The sequence below is a fragment of the Lissotriton vulgaris genome, chromosome 7, assembly GCF_964263255.1.
Source record: "Lissotriton vulgaris chromosome 7, aLisVul1.2, whole genome shotgun sequence".
In the NCBI taxonomy this organism is placed as follows: domain Eukaryota; kingdom Metazoa; phylum Chordata; class Amphibia; order Caudata; family Salamandridae; genus Lissotriton; species Lissotriton vulgaris.
In genome coordinates, this window is record NC_141695.1 from 228,370,375 (window position 1) to 228,390,290 (window position 19,916).

At 42.0% G+C, this 19,916-nt stretch overlaps 1 protein-coding gene and 1 pseudogene across 1 annotated transcript in view; one reads left to right on the plus strand and one right to left on the minus strand.

The window, feature by feature from the left end:
* LOC147701266 (IgGFc-binding protein-like) overlaps positions 1 to 19,916 on the plus strand; it is a 933,218-nt gene that overhangs the window by 352,815 nt on the left and 560,487 nt on the right. The gene's annotated exons all lie outside the window — the stretch shown is intronic.
* LOC147701268 (C-terminal-binding protein 1 pseudogene) lies at positions 5,851 to 16,687 on the minus strand (annotated as a pseudogene).

Below are 19,916 nucleotides of genomic sequence, written 5' to 3' on the forward strand. Positions count from 1 at the left end.
TGATTCACCACATGCAGCGCAGGCATCCGATCAACTATTCTGCTGCAGAGATGAGGGAACTGGTCAGTAACTCTCCCCAATCTTCAAGCACCACCTCCAAAAGAAAGCAACCCACTCCATAGGGACCAGAGACAAGTGAGACGATCCCTTGTATTCAACCACGGTTTGGGGATTTCCGAATAACATGTATTTATTGTGGTAAGTTCATCTCCTATGGTGAACTGAGCATAAAGCTCATCGTCCTTGCTGGTGACAACCACAAATGCCCCAAAAAACCCTAATTTTTTCCTTTTTTTTTTTGTTCCAGTTGAGCCATTTTCAATTTCCTGTTTTTTGTTTCTCCCCATAAAAATAACAAAAAAATATAAAATAGTTCATAAAAGCCAAAAAAAGTACAAAATGTTCAAAAAACACCCAAAAAATATAAAACAACAAAAAGAAGAAAAAAACAGTACTTTTTAGAACTACCTCCAATTTATAAATAAAGGCTACATTTTTTAAAAACTCTGTCATTATTTTTCCCCATGGTACGCTCCCCGGTCTGCTCGCCGGTCCGCTCCCCGGAGTGCCTGCCGTGCGCTCCCCCGAGCAGATAAAAAAAAATAATTATTAGTTTTTGGCCCCGCGGGCCCTTTTATAGCCCCCACATCAAACCTAGGTGGTCAGGGGGGGTCTACCCTGCCCCCTTATAGTCATTTACCCCTTTGTTTTTGCCACCTCTTGTGTCTCGATCCTCACAAGGCACAAGATGGCGGCCGGTCCGGACTGTTTCGAATGTTTACAGACACCCGAGAGCAATCGGCTTTCCGTGCGCACGTCGCGTGGCGCGCCCGCTGCGCTCTCCGGTGCGCGTACCGGGGCGCGGCCATAGATATATATATTTTTGTGAACCTAAATTACTCAAAATCCACTGGAGCACATATCTTGAGACATAGCAAAGGCACATAGGGCTACCAGTCCCAACAATTTTGCCAAGTTTGGTGGAAATCCATTCAGCCGTTTGGGCTAAAAGTGAGTTCGACCGCCCTATGGAAATTAACATGGAGAAAACACGTTTTGGGACCCCCCTTTTATCTCGTCCCCTGCTTGACGAATCCCCCCCACATTTTCAGGGAAGGAGTGGAGCGGGCCATATTCTTTGAGAAATTCGCGAAGATTCGTCCACCGGCGCCAAAGTTATTCCCAATAGAATGTTGCGGATTTCCTATGGAAAGTAGATCCTAACTATAACTACCTACTGGCTATCGCCAGTAGGTAATTATATATATATATATATATATATATATATATATATATATATATATATATATATATATATATATATATATATATATACATATACATATATATATATATATATATATATATTCCAAAGAGTTCGAAAATCCCAGGTAAACCAAGGAGAGACGAAAATTGATTAGAACCACCAACTCCGTGCTGATCTTTCAGTGCCTTTATTCGTGCATATTAATAAGCCCACAAGTCGCCATGACGCGTTTCGCCTCAGCCGAGGCTTGATCAAATGTCATGTCAAGGAGATAGAAAACGGCATTTATAGTGCAGGCAACCAATTGCAAACTGGAATAGTTTTTAAACAGGAAAAGTAACAGACAACCGTTTAGTAATATAGGACATAGTGTCCGTATAGACTGGGAAAAACATGTTTTGTCTAAAAGTGCAAGAACACGAAGGGGAAAGGAATACAAAACTCCATGTAGCTTCAATGTATAGGTACAATCCTCATAAAGTGCAAAATGCCATTTCTGTTATTTAAAAACGACAATTAATATATTTACACATAAGAAATATTTCCCAACTTCATGCTAATTTCTTTGAAACCAACATTAAACACCATAAATCCATTATAAATACAGTGAATAAAAGTTTTCTTAAGAAATTTTCTTGTTTCTGTTTAAAACAATCCTGTTATAGCCTATTTAATTCCCAAAAGTGCCTGTTAGATTTCTGGTTATATATATACTTATTGATGTATTTATGATGTATTTTTTTTCTCTCCAAGGACGCGGCACTGAAGACTGGGGTATATAAAGCTTAATTTATTTTACACTTCTGCTCGACCAACGCGTTTCAGCCTACATCGGCTGAAATTTGACCATGAACAAAGCCGATGTAGGCTGAAACGCGTTGGTCGAGCAGATATATACCCCTGTCTTGAGGTAGCTAAGGTAACTATAACTGCTGAATTTCGATGGCTTTGTGCAATTAAATATGAGCCTAACAATAATATCCCTGTAACTTTTGGTTTTTCAGTGAATTTGTAAAGTTTTTCTAAATTTCTATTTCCTAACAACAACGTCTCTGTAACCTTTGTTTTTCTTCAGTGAATTTCTACATTTTTTTAATGTTGTTTCCCAATTATTATGTCCCTGTAACCTTTCGATTTCTTCGTGAATATTTACATATTACCTAATGGCTGTTGACAGTAGGTAGTTATAGTTAGGACCTAATTTCTATTAAAAAGCTGTTTTTGATTTGGCAATAACTTGGAGTCATTTGACAAATCATTGCGAAATTTTCAAAACTGATCTGACACTCACTTCAGCTCCGACCTTGAACATTTCAGGGTGATCTGTCAAGCGGGGCTGAGAAAAAGGGGGGATCCCAAAACGCTTTTTCTCCATGTTAATTTCCATGGGAAACTTTAGACACGGCTACAGCCCGAACTGCTGAACAGAACTACCCCAACGTTGTGAAAAAGGTAGCACTTGGTTCAGAAAGCACTCTTCTTGTTAAATGGTGTAAATCCATTCAGTAGATCCTGAGAAACTTTAAGATTTGTCAAATATACACCTGTGGCTGTCGTCGACCTATGACCCGTCCCAAACTTGTGCCTGAGATCTTATTGGCTGCCAACACTTCAAACCAGAAAGTGTTGACAGCCATCTTGTGACAAGGTTTAACAGAGTCACAAGAAAAAACATTTTTAAAAAATAGATAAGGGGGGCGGTGTAGAAACACCCTGACCCCTGGGAAAAAAGCGTGAGCTGCATTAGATCCGCAAATCCAGCTGAAAATGTTACAAAATGAAGCACAGGTTACATCGCTTTGCTTCATCAGGGCGCTGAATAGGAAAGGTCCTGGCAACAATAAGAAGTAATAAAGCCCCAGGCCCCAGGGACTACCACATCCTCGGTGCTAAAGACAAAAAGAATGTGGGGGTACATCCCACTGCAGCCTGGGGCTATGGAAAATTAAAATGATTGGAAGCTCCAGCCCCCCCCCCATGCAGCTCTGGGGACAGCCACCTTCCTGGGGCTATAGTAAATTAAAATATGTGGGGGACTCCACCCCCCCCAATACAGCACCTGGGACCATCGCCACCCTGGGGCTATATTTTAAAAACTGCATGAGGAGGCTTCAGCCCTTCCATGCAGTCCAGGAGACCACCACCTCCCCGGGGCACAAATGAAGTAAGGCCCTGGGGCTATGCAGATGATGGGAGGCCCCTCTCCATGAACTCTCCATGGCCCTGGGGAACGCCAACCCCCAGGGCCGGATCCAGCAAGATCTTGGGGTGCCCATCCGGGATATTGCAGTTTGCTTTTGCTTGGCGGGGGCACTGCTCCCGACAAGCCATAGCAAACTTGTCTCTCGCATCCATGAAGTGAAGCAGAATTGCTTTTGGACAGAGGGAGCTGCATGTTTGCATCTCCTTCTGTCCAAAACCAATGCCAGCTTCTGCCGGAGGCACGGAGCAAGCATATAAAGTGGGGCTTTGCGGAGCCCCCTGGGGGATGGGGTCCCAGGAACTATAGCAGCCAAGGGAGGGGGGGCATGCTGCCCCCCTAATAAAAAAACGGTGAAGGCCTTGTCCCGGGGGATGGCTTTAAAAAAAAAATGTTTTTTTAAATATAGGCCTGCCCCAGGGGATAGTGTACCCCAGGGGTGAAATAGGCCTGGGGAGGAGGGCAGTGCAGCCATACTCTCTTTTAAAAAAATGAACAAATATATGGCAGGCCACGGCCATCTTCTTCTCCGGGGAAAAGGATTGGCCCCGGGAATGGGGTTCCCAGAGTCGTATCCGACCCGAATATGGAGGCCGCGCAGACCCCTTCCCCATTTTAAAAAAAGAATGGCCCTGGGGAGTGTGGTCCACGGGTCAAAATCGGCCAAGGGAAGGGGGCTACGCAGACCCCTTTCCTAAAAAAAGTATTTAAAAAAAACTGGCAAGTTTCGAAGGTCACTCCTCCTTCACTAACACTCTACAAAAGCACCTCCTGTCACATTGGTAGTTGGAAAATTAAATTCCCTTGAATGCTTATGGTTATTTGAGGCCAACAAGCCCTCTTGTTACTTCCAGTAAGTCTCAGACAGCAGGATTGCTGAGAGGACTTCAAGGCCACACCCCTGTTATCTATCACTCTGCAAAAGCACCTCCTGGTGCTCTTCTGGTTGGGAAATGAATTCCACTTACTCCTGAGAGCCTCAGTACTAAAGATGACAATTTCCCCCAACCAGTAGTGCACTAGGAGGCATGTTTTCAAAGTGGTGGAGAAAGGGGGCATGGCCTTGAACTACCTCTCACCAATCCAGCTGTGTGGGTCTCACTTGAGGTAACAAGAGGCCTTGTTGGCCCCCAAAGACCCTAAATAGCCAAGTGCACTTTCACCCTCCTAGAAGTAGTACAGCAGGAGGAGCATTTGCAGACTGGTGGAGAAAGGGGGTGTACCCTGCTATCAGTTCTCAGCAATCCTGCTGTATGGGATGAACTCGAAGTATTATGAGGGTAGTTGGACCCCGAGTATGTCCTTGGGGGCCAAATACCCTTCCTGTTACCTCCAGGTTGTCCCACACAACAGGATTCCTCAGAAGTTGTCAGAGACCATGGGCCTTTCTCCACCATATCAGGAAACTTGCCTCACGGTGCACTACTAGTTGGGGGATAAAGTCCCCTGGGCTCCAGAGGGACGTTGGTGGCCAAAAAGCCCTACTGTTGCCTCCTGTAAGACCTACACTGCAGCATTCCAGAAAGCTGGTCGAAAGCCCAGCCCTCCTTTCTCCACCACTCTGCAAACATAACTGCTAGTTAAAAAACATAGAAACTCACTAAAAAAAGTAAAGGTTACAGGGGTGTTATAATTAGGAATTAGCATTTAACAAACCTTAGAAGTTCACTGAAAAAAACAAAGGTTACAAGGAAGTTATAGTTAGCAAATCGATTTATAAAAAAACCTTAGAAAATTACACACAAAAAAACGTTACAGGGATGTTATAGTTAGGGTCAGATTTCACTCACATAAAACCAGAGAAAACCAGCTGTTATAGTTACCTGAGTTAACTATAACTTGCGCCCCCACAATGCACTTCTTATGACCTCACAAATGACATCACTCATGACATGGTCAGTGACTTCACTCATGACATCTCAAATTACATCACTCATGATAGGGAATTTCTAAGGTTTTTTAAATTCTAATTGCTAACTATAACGTCCTTGTAACCTTGCAGTTGTTATAGCCCATGCGCTGAGGTCATAATTTCAATATACTTTTCAAAGCAGATTATTTAGTGTTTCAGTACTACCACCATGTTACAATAGCTTTTGCTGCCCTTATGTCCAAAATATGTCAGAGGTAGTATCAATACCCCTTTTACATCCCTTTTTCACCATCACCTTTCCACTTACATTATGGTAATCCTTTTGCTTCTCTGTGTCAGCGGGCAGCTCAGGTTCCCAATCTGCAGCACAGTACATCTAAGTCTTCCGCGTTACGGGAGCCCCAGAACACAGCAGGACGGCTTCAGCATGGTTGGTAATGAAGAGCCTAGGCACACAAAACATCTAAGAGGAATGTGTTGAAACACAAATAAGGATAGCCAAGCTTTGCTTTATTGCATGTCAAAAGGCAGCAGTAATAATATGGTGCTGGGAACTATTCCTTCTGTTGAGGGGAGGCCTGCTAGTGTCACATTTATAACATTGAGAGGGTACATGTATGCAGCACCGTTCCGCTCCAGATGAATAACTCCAGGATCCATGCTGGCCCAATGTGTAGCTGTGGGCAAGTGATCTTAGTTAACACAGTTCTTCAGACTGTCTGGAAAGCGACCTGTTATTACCCATCGGATCGCTCGTGCTGCCTCTCTCACATTTCAATGAAGGACTGCTCACTGTACCAAGCTGCATGCGGTGTGCAGATCAGGTTTGTCGCATCTTTCAGTGGCCCTTGACTGAAGGTGAATGGCTAAGACTCATTGATGTCTAAAGCGGCTCCTAATATCCTTTCTTCCTTAAGAGCTTGTACTAGGGCCTTTTCATCAACCAAACCACTTTGAGGTGTGCTGACCTGAAATGCTCCTTGTCTCATTTGTTAAATATTAAAATGATTAATAAGATGATGGTTGCTTTAATTCAAGCTGCAGTGCAGGGTGACACAGTCACTATGAAATAGTAGGCCCTGCCAAGTGCTCACCCGCTGAAGACCATTCAATGCGGAATATCACACTAAAACCAAAGGCCTTTGCTCACAATCTCACTGCTTGTCCAACTTGTCCTACTCCAATAATGCCCAGGGTCTCCCCCTCTGTTCCTTGCAGTTCTAGACCCTACTTCTTGAATCTGTTCCGCACTCTGCACTCTTATGTTATGGTATGTTATGTTATGTTATGTTATGTTATGTTATGTTATGTTATTGGTATTTATTGTGCGCACAGCTGCTCCAGCAAAGGAGCGTCCTGGCGCCACTGACAAGGTAGAACATAACATAGCAGATGGTCGAAACAGCCAAAAGGAGAGACTAAAACAAGAATGTTTTAATGGCTTTCCGGAAAAGCATGAGATCTTCCAGCAGACCAGTTTCCACCGGGAGGGAGTTCCAGATGGTTGCTGCTTTAACACCGAAAGAGCGTCCACCGACACGACAAAGCCTGAATCGAGGGACCACGGCGAGAGCCTGGCCCAAGGAACGCAGAGCGCGTGTTGGAACATAAAAAGACAGGAGATTAGACAAAATCTGGGGGCCTATGCCCTTCAAAATTTTAAAAGTCAAACAAAGGACCTTAAATTGGATTCTCTTCCTCACTGGTAACCAATGCAAGGAGCGAAGAACATTGGACACAAGACAGTATCTGGGCAGGCCAACTATCGCTCTGGCAGCGGCATTTTGTACCCGCTGTAGGCGGGTAATTTCTGCCTGATTGGCACCCACCAGGAGGGAGCTGGCGTAATCCAGGCGAGACATGACCGTGGCCTGAATCACCAGCTGTCTAGTTGGGGCATCAAAAAATTTAAGAACAGGTCTTAAACCCCGAAGAACGCCAAAACAGCAGGCTGCTGTTTTCTTAGTATGGCCAACAAAGGTGAGACCAGTATCAAGCCAGACTCCCAGGTTTCTTAGTTCCGAGACCGGAGTCGGAGTCGGTCCCAGTTCTGAGGGCCACCATCTGTCACCCCAGAGCTCCACTCTCTTGCCGACAATCATAATCTCTGTCTTGGTGGCATTAAGCTGGAGACAGTTCGCCGTCATCCAGCTGGCCACCGCCTTCAGTCCATTCTGAAACCTTGGGGCGCCTTGTTCCGCTTCCCCGCTGAGAGTAACCGCCAGCTGAGTGTCATCGGCATATGAGACCAAAGTACGGCCCCATTGCCTAGCGACCTCAGCCAGCGGTCTCACGTAAAGATTGAATAACGTGGGACTCAGCGAGGATCCCTGCGGAACCCCTATGGCCAGAGGCTGGAATTTGGACTTGAAGGGAGGGATAGCCACACAGAAAGAACGATTGTCGAGGAAGGAGCGGAACCATTGCAAGGCCTGTCCCCCTACGCCGATCTCCTCTAGCCGGTGCAACAGAATGCTGTGGGAAACAGTGTCAAAGGTGGCGCTGAGGTCTAGTAATACCAGCGCCCCCGTCTGACCAGCATCCAACACTGCACGTAGATGCTCTACCATGGCAAGAAGGGCAGTTTCCGTGCTGTGCCCAGCACGAAAGCCGTTCTGCGTAGGGTCCAAGGCATTGGTCCGGGCAAGATGTTCTGACAAGGCCAGATTGACATGAGCCTCCGCAATTTTTGCTGGCCAGGGTAACAATGAAATGGGGCGGTAGCTTTCGGGTTTCGAGGGGTCCAACGAAGGCTTCTTGATGATTGGAGAGACCACGGCCTGCTTCCATTTAGTTGGAACCACTCCTTAGTCCAGTGAAAGATTGACTAGGGAACACACTGCCGAGCGCCCCAGAAAGGACTGTTCTCTAAAAAGAGCGGGTCTTACTGGATCCGACGGAGAGCCAGATTTGATCTGCGAGGCAAGTTTATTAAATCCCTCCAAAAGTAGTGGGGGAAAAGAGTGCAGGGTAGCATCGCCTTGAGCCCCATCTAGGACTCCCAAGACAGTCCCCATACTCGGGAAGGCCCGGTAAATAGCCTGGACCTTCTCCAAGAAAAAAGAGGCCAAGGACTCACAGTGGGAAGTGGACCCCACAGCCACAGAGGAAGTCCTTTTCGCCAACAGATCTTTAACGGCCTTGAATATTGTTTTGGACGGATTAGAGCTGTTGCGGAATTCCGAGGCATAGAATGCTGCACGAGCTCTACAAATAGCCCGATGGTAAGTCTTGACGGAAGCAACATATGCAGCTTTTAAATCAGCGCCATAAGACTTCCGCCACGCTCTTTCCGCCCGTCTACAATTACCTTTCAAGGCACGTAGCGCACTATCATACCAGGGACTCGACTCTCTAGCTCTTACTTTACTTGAAACAATGGGAATCAGAGTCCAATGCCTTAGAAATCCAAGTGCAGAACTGGTCATAGCCCGTATCCACACTATTCAGTGGGCCTAGCGGCTCTTCCGCTAGGAGACGGTGCAGGTCGTCCAGACAAAGTTTATTCCAATGCCGCCTAGCGACCCTTTTAACCGATGGAGTGGGAGGGGTCTCGGGCAGAGGGTACCGTATAGTCACCAAAAAATGATCTGTCCATCCTAGAGGAGAGATGGATGTAACCTTAGCCTCGTCCAAGTTGGTAAAGAAGGGGTCCAAAATGTGTCCCCCTACATGAGTGGGCTGAGATACCTGTTGGGAGAGCTGAAGAGCCTCTAAGTCAGCGAGAATACTGCTCACCGTTGGGTTGGTCTGAATATCAAAATGCAGGTTCAGATCACCCAGGATGGAAAAGTTTGCACATCCCATGGCTAGTGTACAAACAGCATCAGGAAAGGTGTTTCTGAACACTACATCGCTACCAGGAGGACGGTAGACAACCATCCCAGAGAGCGTAAACTGAGGGCTGACTAAGATCTTAAAAGAGGCGCTTTCACAGCCAGCGATGTTAAGGCCGCTCCACTTACAGGTAAAAGAGGACCTGACTATGAGGGCTATGCCACCACCTCTCGTAGGTCGATTCAGAGTGTACATAGAGTACTCAGGAGGACAGGCTAAGTTGATGATGGCCGCGTCCACATCCTGAAGCCAAGTTTCTGTAATAACGAAGACGTCGGGGGACTCATCCTCAATTAGGTCAAAGATGGCTTGATGATGTTTAGCCACTGATCTGGCATTTAAATTTAGCACCCGCAAGATGGGCGCAGAGCTATCAGCCCGAGGGGCGGATGGAGGGCCATGCTGCTGGATAGACACCGGAGGATCAAGCGTCCACCTATTGCAGGGCCAATGATAAGGACCGCAGAGAGGATAGACAGATGGTAACGCACATCTATGAATGGCCTGACCAATAGACCATAAACTCTCTCTAGAGTAAGTGAGCATTGTGAATCACGTAGACAAGCCTTGCCTGATACGGACCTCCTGCCTGCAGCAACCCGCACGGCCTTAACGCAGACGGGCAGGACTCTGGCACGACTCAGGCTGAGCGAAGGCGCCACCGCTGCGCGTTACCGCTGCGCTAGGCGGGGAGCTTTAAATAGGTGTCCTTCAGTAGCTCCTGCGCACTAGAGCGCTCGCCAGTAGTAGCCCCTGAACACACCGCCACCACACCACTCCAAGAAGGCGGCCAAAACCATAACGAACCCCACCCAAGAGCCGGACCCACTCAAGCGGCGGTGAAAGACCTATTATAGTGCAGGTAAAGGGGCGAAATTAAAAGCAAGGGATAAGAACCCAAAATATAAAGCAAATAGCAAACAGGATTTTTAAAAGAGCATTCAGCAATAAGAGCGCGAAGCGCTTAGCAGCGTAGCGCTACCTTGTGCCTTCCAGTAGTGCTTGGTACAGCCCTGTAGCGCACATATATAGATTCAAAATGTGGCATATAGTAGAATCTGCTGTCTTCTCTACAGGTGCTGCAGGCACGTTACATACCGCAATATCTAAGTCACCAGTAGATTTGATGTCAGTGTTGTCAAAATCACTTCCGATTTGGACAATGATTCGTACTTTTGTGTATTTCTCAAGGACTTCACGATTTACAGTGGTGGTGTGATACACAAGCTTATCCACTGCTTCATTCAGTAATTTTTAGTGGGATTTTTATGTGGACTGTGCATCACAGCTCACCACAGTGGCTACATTCTTCAGGATAGACATTTCTACTGTACAGCGCCATCCATCCAACAGTGCTACAAGTGAGTGTGGGTGCATGAGCCAATTTATTATCGGAAGTTAAATACTGTCAACCAGAGAACTGTCTGTTTGACCCTTCCCAGCCTAGGAGTAAGCCTTTTTGTTATTCATCTTAGGGTATTGCTGGGCTTGGAAAGGAGACATTGTTGGTCCAGCATATGTGCTTTTTTCAACTGTTAATCATTAAATACCTACTCCCAACTGTGCACTGCTTACTGCACACAACACCCAACAGATATGCTGCAAAAATCAATCAGAAGGCCAACCACTCAGAAAGGCATTGTGACTTGTTTATTGGGAGCCTTCTTCCTCTGTTTCATACTCTTACTTTTGTGGGCAAGGGGTGTGTGCTCTTAAAAAACAGCAAACCAATTAGTTATGAAATAATTTAACCTCACTGATGGCCTGGGCATTCCATCCATGTCAAGATATGTGTAAAGCAAAAACAGGATCAGGCAGCAGTACTTCTCTATTCTTCTTGACAGGAGCCTGCACTTGTTTTTTCTAAAAAAGATTGCTGTGGATTTGCGGATCAAATGCATTCATGCAGCAAGTTTTCTTTTTAAAAGTGCATGTTGGCTTGTTGATGGACAGGAAGACCCCAGGACCACAGGTAGGGCGTCAGGGTATTCCTACACTGCCCCCTTTTTTTTCCAAACTTGTTTTGCTGGACCTAGCTGAAGCCAAGCCCACAGATGGCTGCCAATACTTCCTGGTTGAAGTGTTGGCAGTTAATCACATTTGAACATGAGGACTGTTGGATCCTCGAAGGTTACGCGTCCCCATATATCCAAATTTTGATTAATTTTAATATTTCAAAAACTATTAAACAGATTTACACCAATTTACAAAAAGGACTCTTTATGTACTAACAGCTACATTTCTGACAAATTTGGTCCAATTCTGTTTTGCCCCCCCTTTTTTCTCTGCCCCCGCTTGACAGATGACCCCAAAACCTTCAAGACACTAGGTATAAAATATATGTATGAATACATATACATATATATATTTACACATTCTCAACAATAAACCTTTTTTAATATAGTTTAATTTGAAATGTTAGCAGTGAAATACATTAAAAACCAAAAGGCATACTTTAATTTATTTATTCTATAAACGTAAAATCTAGAAACAATCTTTTACATATATTGATAATATTTTAATAAATGTGAAAATGTAAAAAAATTAGATTATGACAAAAAAAGAAAAACTAAAAAAAACTAGATACATTCCAAAAGTACCAGTAAGGAAGGTATTGAACTTTCAAGGGGTTACATTTACTATTCCCACTCTGGTCTAAGCATGAGTAGGGAAAGTGTTGGACTTCAAATAATAAAACAAGCCCTAATATTAATCAAAAAATGTCAATAAGTAATTAAAACAATACATTATAGAGCACATAAAAAAATTCTATATTATGAAAAATGAGTAAAGCATAAAATAAAAAATAATAAAACTTACTATAACATTCACTTAATTAACTGCTAATACATTAAACAATTTAAAGATAAATAATATAATATTTAATTTAAACTAATGCTAAAAACAACTAAACAAAATCATTGCTAACACATTTCATCAACTCTTACAGTTCAAATAACTATAAAGAATAATGAACATATAAATTCCAACATTTCTATTTTACATGATCAATTAATAATCACTTCATTACAAGTAAGAGCCAATAAACATACAAAATATTATAAGTTAGAAATCTTCCCACCCTATACCACTACAACCAAAAATAACAAAGTAAACATGATACATTCATATTATGCATATAAACATTAAAATACACAGAAAACAATTTCAGAAATCTTTAAAAAAAATCTTTCACATAATTAAATACTTAAGTAGATTAACAAATAATTCAACATTAAATAGAATAAATCTATATTTCAAATAAGTCCCCATCCTCTTCCTACATAACCCTAACAACCTTCTACAATTACTAAAAATAATATTAAAATATAAATTAACAAATTAAAGGAAAAAAGAAATATAACAAACAATTAACATGATTAAAAATCTATTTATTAATTACTTTACAATTAACTATAATTCATTTACATTTTAATAAAATGTTTACCCTATTTCCCTACAAACCCAATAACCTCCCACTACACTATAACTAAAAAATGTAATTTAAAAATAAACTACTATAATACTTACATTTACAAACCATCTGTTAAAAAGTCAATAACAAATATACTGGCACCTAAAATTAAACAAAAAACGAATACACATCAAATTATTTATAAACAATATTTCTTGAAATCATATTATTAGAAAACAGTATTAAAAATAGTGATTCATTTTTTAAATAAGAATATTTACCGAAACAAACCTATGGGCCTGATTACAATGGCGGGTGGACGAGCGTCTGACCACCATCACCGTGGGCATGTGACCATCCGACAATGAGTCAGCGGTCCCATCTGCTCTATCATGATATGACCTTTTTCTACATTGGTTGATGCTGTGGCCAGGAAAAGGGTTGCAGTAATAAAAGGCACTTAGTGCACATCCATGCCCCCCATTATCAATGGCCCACAGGGAACGGGGCCCTGCATGGGCACCCGAAGACCCTTTCCGTCTGCCTTCCCATGGTGGGGGGACCGCCATGAAAAGTCCGCCAGAAAGGGACATCTTAATCCCTACGCCGGTGCCTGCACAGGCACTACTCTCATAGTAAGAATGGGAGTCTGACCGCCGCCCCAATGAAAATTCTTGATCCTGTCAGAGGTGGTGGTCTGTCCTCCAGGCTCAACTCAGCTACAACACCCTAATCATTAAATTTATGGTCAAACCCTCCCCCTTGTATGTTATTGCAATCTTGTAATTCGGACAGCTGTATGCAATCAAAAACGCTGCATTTGATTGGACTCTTGGCCAGTCAATATTTACCCAGGAGATTCATAGCTATTTGCTGAAACAAACATATCACTATGGCTTCTTCACGTAACAATTGCCTGTCAGGATCACAGAGTTCAAATAAAGTACTAGAATGATCACCTGTTTCATAGAATGAATCTGCTAGAGAAATTACATTAATTTACTCTCCTGTAGAAAAGACTGAATATGTACAATAAAATGTTTCTAATAAGCTACAAGTTCCTGAACTAAATGAGCTCCAAAAAACAATAATTTCCATGCAAAGGTATCATATACTTAATGTGTGCCCAGTAACTTTTGTAGGCTAGGACAGTTTGCACTGCAGTTTAAAATAGCACCCACATTGTTTCCTTCTGATTTAAAAGGCTAAACATTTTAAAATAGGTTTTAATTAATCATCTTTGAATGTAGCTTTTCAGATGGTATACAGATATGCATTTTAATAGACAATAAATATATTTTTAATATGCTTTATCATGTCCTTATATTTAACTCACAATAAACAACAAATATATTTTGTTTGACACCACCGCTCATTTATTCGAGAAGATACTACTGACAAAAGGAAGTGGAAAAAGTTAAAATAGAAATGTACATTTCCAAAACACTACATTTTAAATATGGACCTGCCTGTAAGTAACTTCCTGGACTGCTAAAAGAAAATCTACACAAATACAGTTTGAAGACTTTATTGTTCAAATAATTTAAAATCTTTACAACAGAAAAACACTCTGATAATAAAATGTTATAAGAAAGAGGTTCGGTGATACAAATGTTAAAATTTGACGGAGCATACTTACATAAAGTCAAAAGGGTACCAAATTTGATTTATCAAAATTTACATACCGACATGCGTTTTCTGTATAAAATATGTGCCACAAGGAGCTGAATAACTTTGTTACTAAATAGGAGCCATTTCGTTAAAACAGTAAAAGAAAAGGGCAAGGCACAATTCCAAAGAAGTCCAACTGCCTGATCTACTCACTTTAAGGCTCTATCTAAAAGAAAGATGGTCTCTGCATAGGGATGGAAAGGGACTCTGGAGTCTCGATGGACTCAGGGCTATGAAGTGAAGTGAGTAGACAGTATACCGCCTGCTAGCAAGTTGGTCGGGAGAAGAGGTGGCGACTAATTACATATTTAGTGGGAAATGACCAGGTGCAATGAGGTCGAGATTTGGTTACTGGCACTCCCACTGGGTTAACCTTTTTGCAGCTCTTGTAACGGACATAGTGAACTGGATCTTGAGCATCTGGTTCTCTGGGTTCATGGGTTCATGGCTGCTAAGATGACTTTGCGGCAAAAGCAAACACAAAGTTTGTTCCATTTGCCCCGTAGCTGCATCCTTCGATCGTTAAGTAGGACATGACAAACAGAAGCCACTTGCTCAATCGACTCTAAAGTACACCCACCCCACCTCCACAATGTATTATCGTTTGAGTGGCGCCAATCTGGTAGATGGCGTATCCACACTATTCAGTGGGCCTAGCGGCTCTTCCGCTAGGAGACGGTGCAGGTCGTCCAGACAAAGTTTATTCCAATGCCGCCTAGCGACCCTTTTAACCGATGGAGTGGGAGGGGTCTCGGGCAGAGGGTACCGTATAGTCACCAAAAAATGATCTGTCCATCCTAGAGGAGAGATGGATGTAACCTTAGCCTCGTCCAAGTTGGTAAAGAAGGGGTCCAAAATGTGTCCCCCTACATGAGTGGGCTGAGATACCTGTTGGGAGAGCTGAAGAGCCTCTAAGTCAGCGAGAATACTGCTCACCGTTGGGTTGGTCTGAATATCAAAATGCAGGTTCAGATCACCCAGGATGGAAAAGTTTGCACATCCCATGGCTAGTGTACAAACAGCATCAGGAAAGGTGTTTCTGAACACTACATCGCTACCAGGAGGACGGTAGACAACCATCCCAGAGAGCGTAAACTGAGGGCTGACTAAGATCTTAAAAGAGGCGCTTTCACAGCCAGCGATGTTAAGGCCGCTCCACTTACAGGTAAAAGAGGACCTGACTATGAGGGCTATGCCACCACCTCTCGTAGGTCGATTCAGAGTGTACATAGAGTACTCAGGAGGACAGGCTAAGTTGATGATGGCCGCGTCCACATCCTGAAGCCAAGTTTCTGTAATAACGAAGACGTCGGGGGACTCATCCTCAATTAGGTCAAAGATGGCTTGATGATGTTTAGCCACTGATCTGGCATTTAAATTTAGCACCCGCAAGATGGGCGCAGAGCTATCAGCCTGAGGGGCAGATGGAGGGCCATGCTGCTGGATAGACACTGGAGGATCAAGCATCCACCTATTGCAGGGCCAATGATAAGGACCGCAGAGAGGATAGACAGATGGTAACGCACATCTATGAATGGCCTGACCAATAGACCATAAACTCTCTCTAGAGTAAGTGAGCATTGTGAATCACGTAGACAAGCCTTGCCTGATACGGACCTCCTGCCTGCAGCAACCCGCACGGCCTTAACGCAGACGGGCAGGACTCTGGCACGACTCAGGCTGAGCGAAGGCGCCACCGCTGCGCGTTACCGCTGCGCTAGGCGGGGAGCTTTAAATATGTGTCCCTCAGTAGCTCCTGCGCACTAGAGCGCTCGCCAGTAGTAGCCCCTGAACACACCGCCACCACACCACTCCAAGAAGGCGGTCAAAACCATAACGAACCCCACCCAAGAGCCGGACCCGCTCAAGCGGCGGTGAAAGACCTATTATAGTGCAGGTAAAGGGGCGAAATTAAAAGCAAGGGATAAGAACCCAAAATATAAAGCAAATAGCAAACAGGATTTTTAAAAGAGCATTCAGCAATAAGAGCGCGAAGCGCTTAGCAGCGTAGCGCTACCTTGTGCCTTCCAGTAGTGCTTGGTACAGCCCTGTAGCGCACATATATAGATTCAAAATGTGGCATATAGTAGAATCTGCTGTCTTCTCTACAGGTGCTGCAGGCACGTTACATACCGCAATATCTAAGTCACCAGTAGATTTGATGTCAGTGTTGTCAAAATCACTTCCAATTTGGACAATGATTCGTACTTTTGTGTATTTCTCAAGGACTTCACGATTTACAGTGGTGGTGTGATACACAAGCTTATCCACTGCTTCATTCAGTAATTTTTCGTGGGATTTTTATGTGGACTGTGCATCACAGCTCACCACAGTGGCTACATTCTTCAGGATAGACATTTCTACTGTACAGCGCCATCCATCCAACAGTGCTACAAGTGAGTGTGGGTGCATGAGCCAATTTATTATCGGAAGTTAAATACTGTCAACCAGAGAACTGTCTGTTTGACCCTTCCCAGCCTAGGAGTAAGCCTTTTTGTTATTCATCTTAGGGTATTGCTGGGCTTGGAAAGGAGACATTGTTGGTCCAGCATATGTGCTTTTTTCAACTGTTAATCATTAAAAACCTACTCCCAACTGTGCACTGCTTACTGCACACAACACCCAACAGATATGCTGCAAAAATCAATCAGAAGGCCAACCACTCAGAAAGGCATTGTGACTTGTTTATTGGGAGCCTTCTTCCTCTGTTTCATACTCTTCCTTTTGAGGGCAAGGGGTGTGTGCTCTTAAAAAACAGCAAACCAATTAGTTATGAAATAATTTAACCTCACTGATGGCCTGGGCATTCCATCCATGTCAAGATATGTGTAAAGCAAAAACAGGATCAGGCAGCAGTACTTCTCTATTCTTCTTGACAGGAGCCTGCACTTGTTTTTTCTAAAAAAGATTGCTGTGGATTTGCGGATCAAATGCATTCATGCAGCAAGTTTTCTTTTTAAAAGCGCATGTTGGCTTGTTGATGGACAGGAAGACCCCAGGACCACAGGTAGGGCGTCAGGGTATTCCTACACTGCCCCCTTTTTTTCCAAACTTGTTTTGCTTGACCTAGCTGAAGCCAAGCCCACAGATGGCTGCCAATACTTCCTGGTTGAAGTGTTGGCAGTTAATCACATTTGAACATGAGGACTGTTGGATCCTCGAAGGTTACGTGTCCCCATATATCCAAATTTTGATTAATTTTAATATTTCAAAAACTATTAAACAGATTTACACCAATTTACAAAAAGGACTCTTTATGTACTAACAGCTACCTTTCTGACAAATTTGGTCCAATTCTGTTTTGCCCTCCCTTTTTTCTCTGCCCCCGCTTGACAGATGACCCCAAAACCTTCAAGACACTAGGTATAAAATATATGTATGAATACATATACATATATATATTTACACATTCTCAACAATAAACCTTTTTTAATATAGTTTAATTTGAAATGTTAGCAGTGAAATACATTAAAAACCAAAAGGCATACTTTAATTTATTTATTCTATAAACGTAAAATCTAGAAACAATCTTTTACATATATTGATAATATTTTAATAAATGTGAAAATGTAAAAAAATTAGATTATGACAAAAAAAGAAAAACTAAAAAAAACTAGATACATTCCAAAAGTACCAGTAAGGAAGGTATTGAACTTTCAAGGGGTTACATTTACTATTCCCACTCTGGTCTAAGCATGAGTAGGGAAAGTGTTGGACTTCAAATAATAAAACAAGTCCTAATATTAATCAAAAAATGTCAATAAGTAATTAAAACAATACATTATAGAGCACATAAAAAAATTCTATATTATGAAAAATGAGTAAAGCATAAAATAAAAAATAATAAAACTTACTATAACATTCACTTAATTAACTGCTAATACATTAAACAATTTAAAGATAAATAATATAATATTTAATTTAAACTAATGCTAAAAACAACTAAACAAAATCATTGCTAACACATTTCATCAACTCTTACAGTTCAAATAACTATAAAGAATAATGAACATATAAATTCCAACATTTCTATTTTACATGATCAATTAATAATCACTTCATTACAAGTAAGAGCCAATAAACATACAAAATATTATAAGTTAGAAATCTTCCCACCCTATACCACTACAACCAAAAATAACAAAGTAAACATGATACATTCATATTATGCATATAAACATTAAAATACACAGAAAACAATTTCAGAAATCTTTAAATAAAATCTTTCACATAATTAAATACTTAAGTAGATTAACAAATAATTCAACATTAAATAGAATAAATCTATATTTCAAATAAGTCCCCATCCTCTTCCTCCATAACCCTAACAACCTTCTACAATTACTAAAAATAATATTAAAATATAAATTAACAAATTAAAGGAAAAAAGAAATATAACAAACAATTAACATGATTAAAAATCTATTTATTAATTACTTTACAATTAACTATAATTCATTTACATTTTAATAAAATGTTTACCCTATTTCCCTACAAACCCAATAACCTCCCACTACACTATAACTAAAAAATATAATTTAAAAATAAACTACTATAATACTTACATTTACAAACCATCTGTTAAAAAATCAATAACAAATATACTGGCACCTAAAATTAAACAAAAAACGAATACACATCAAATTATTTATAAACAATATTTCTTGAAATCATATTATTAGAAAACAGTATTAAAAATAGTGATTCATTTTTTAAATAAGAATATTTACCGAAACAAACCTATGGGCCTGATTACAATGGCGGGTGGACGAGCGTCTGACCACCATCACCGTGGGCATGTGACCATCCGACAATGAGTCAGCGGTCCCATCTGCTCTATCATGATATGACCTTTTTCTACATTGGTTGATGCTGTGGCCAGGAAAAGGGTTGCAGTAATAAAAGGCACTTAGTGCACATCCATGCCCCCCATTATCAATGGCCCACAGGGAACGGGGCCCTGCATGGGCACCCGAAGACCCTTTCCGTCTGCCTTCCCATGGTGGGGGGACCGCCATGAAAAGTCAGCCAGAAAGGGACATCTTAATCCCTACGCCGGTGCCTGCACAGGCACTACTCTCATAGTAAGAATGGGAGTCTGACCGCCGCCCCAATGAAAATTCTTGATCCTGTCAGAGGTGGTGGTCTGTCCTCCAGGCTCAACTCAGCTACAACACCCTAATCATTAAATTTATGGTCAAACCCTCCCCCTTGTATGTTATTGCAATCTTGTAATTCGGACAGCTGTTTGCAATCAAAAACGCTGCATTTGATTGGACTCTTGGCCTGTCAATATTTACCCAGGAGATTCATAGCTATTTGCTGAAACAAACATATCACTATGGCTTCTTCACGTAACAATTGCCTGTCAGGATCACAGAGTTCAAATAAAGTACTAGAATGATCACCTGTTTCATAGAATGAATCTGCTAGAGAAATTACATTAATTTACTCTCCTGTAGAAAAGACTGAATATGTACAATAAAATGTTTCTAATAAGCTACAAGTTCCTGAACTAAATGAGCTCCAAAAAACAATAATTTCCATGCAAAGGTATCATATACTTAATGTGTGCCCAGTAACTTTTGTAGGCTAGGACAGTTTGCACTGCAGTTTAAAATAGCACCCACATTGTTTCCTTCTGGTTTAAAAG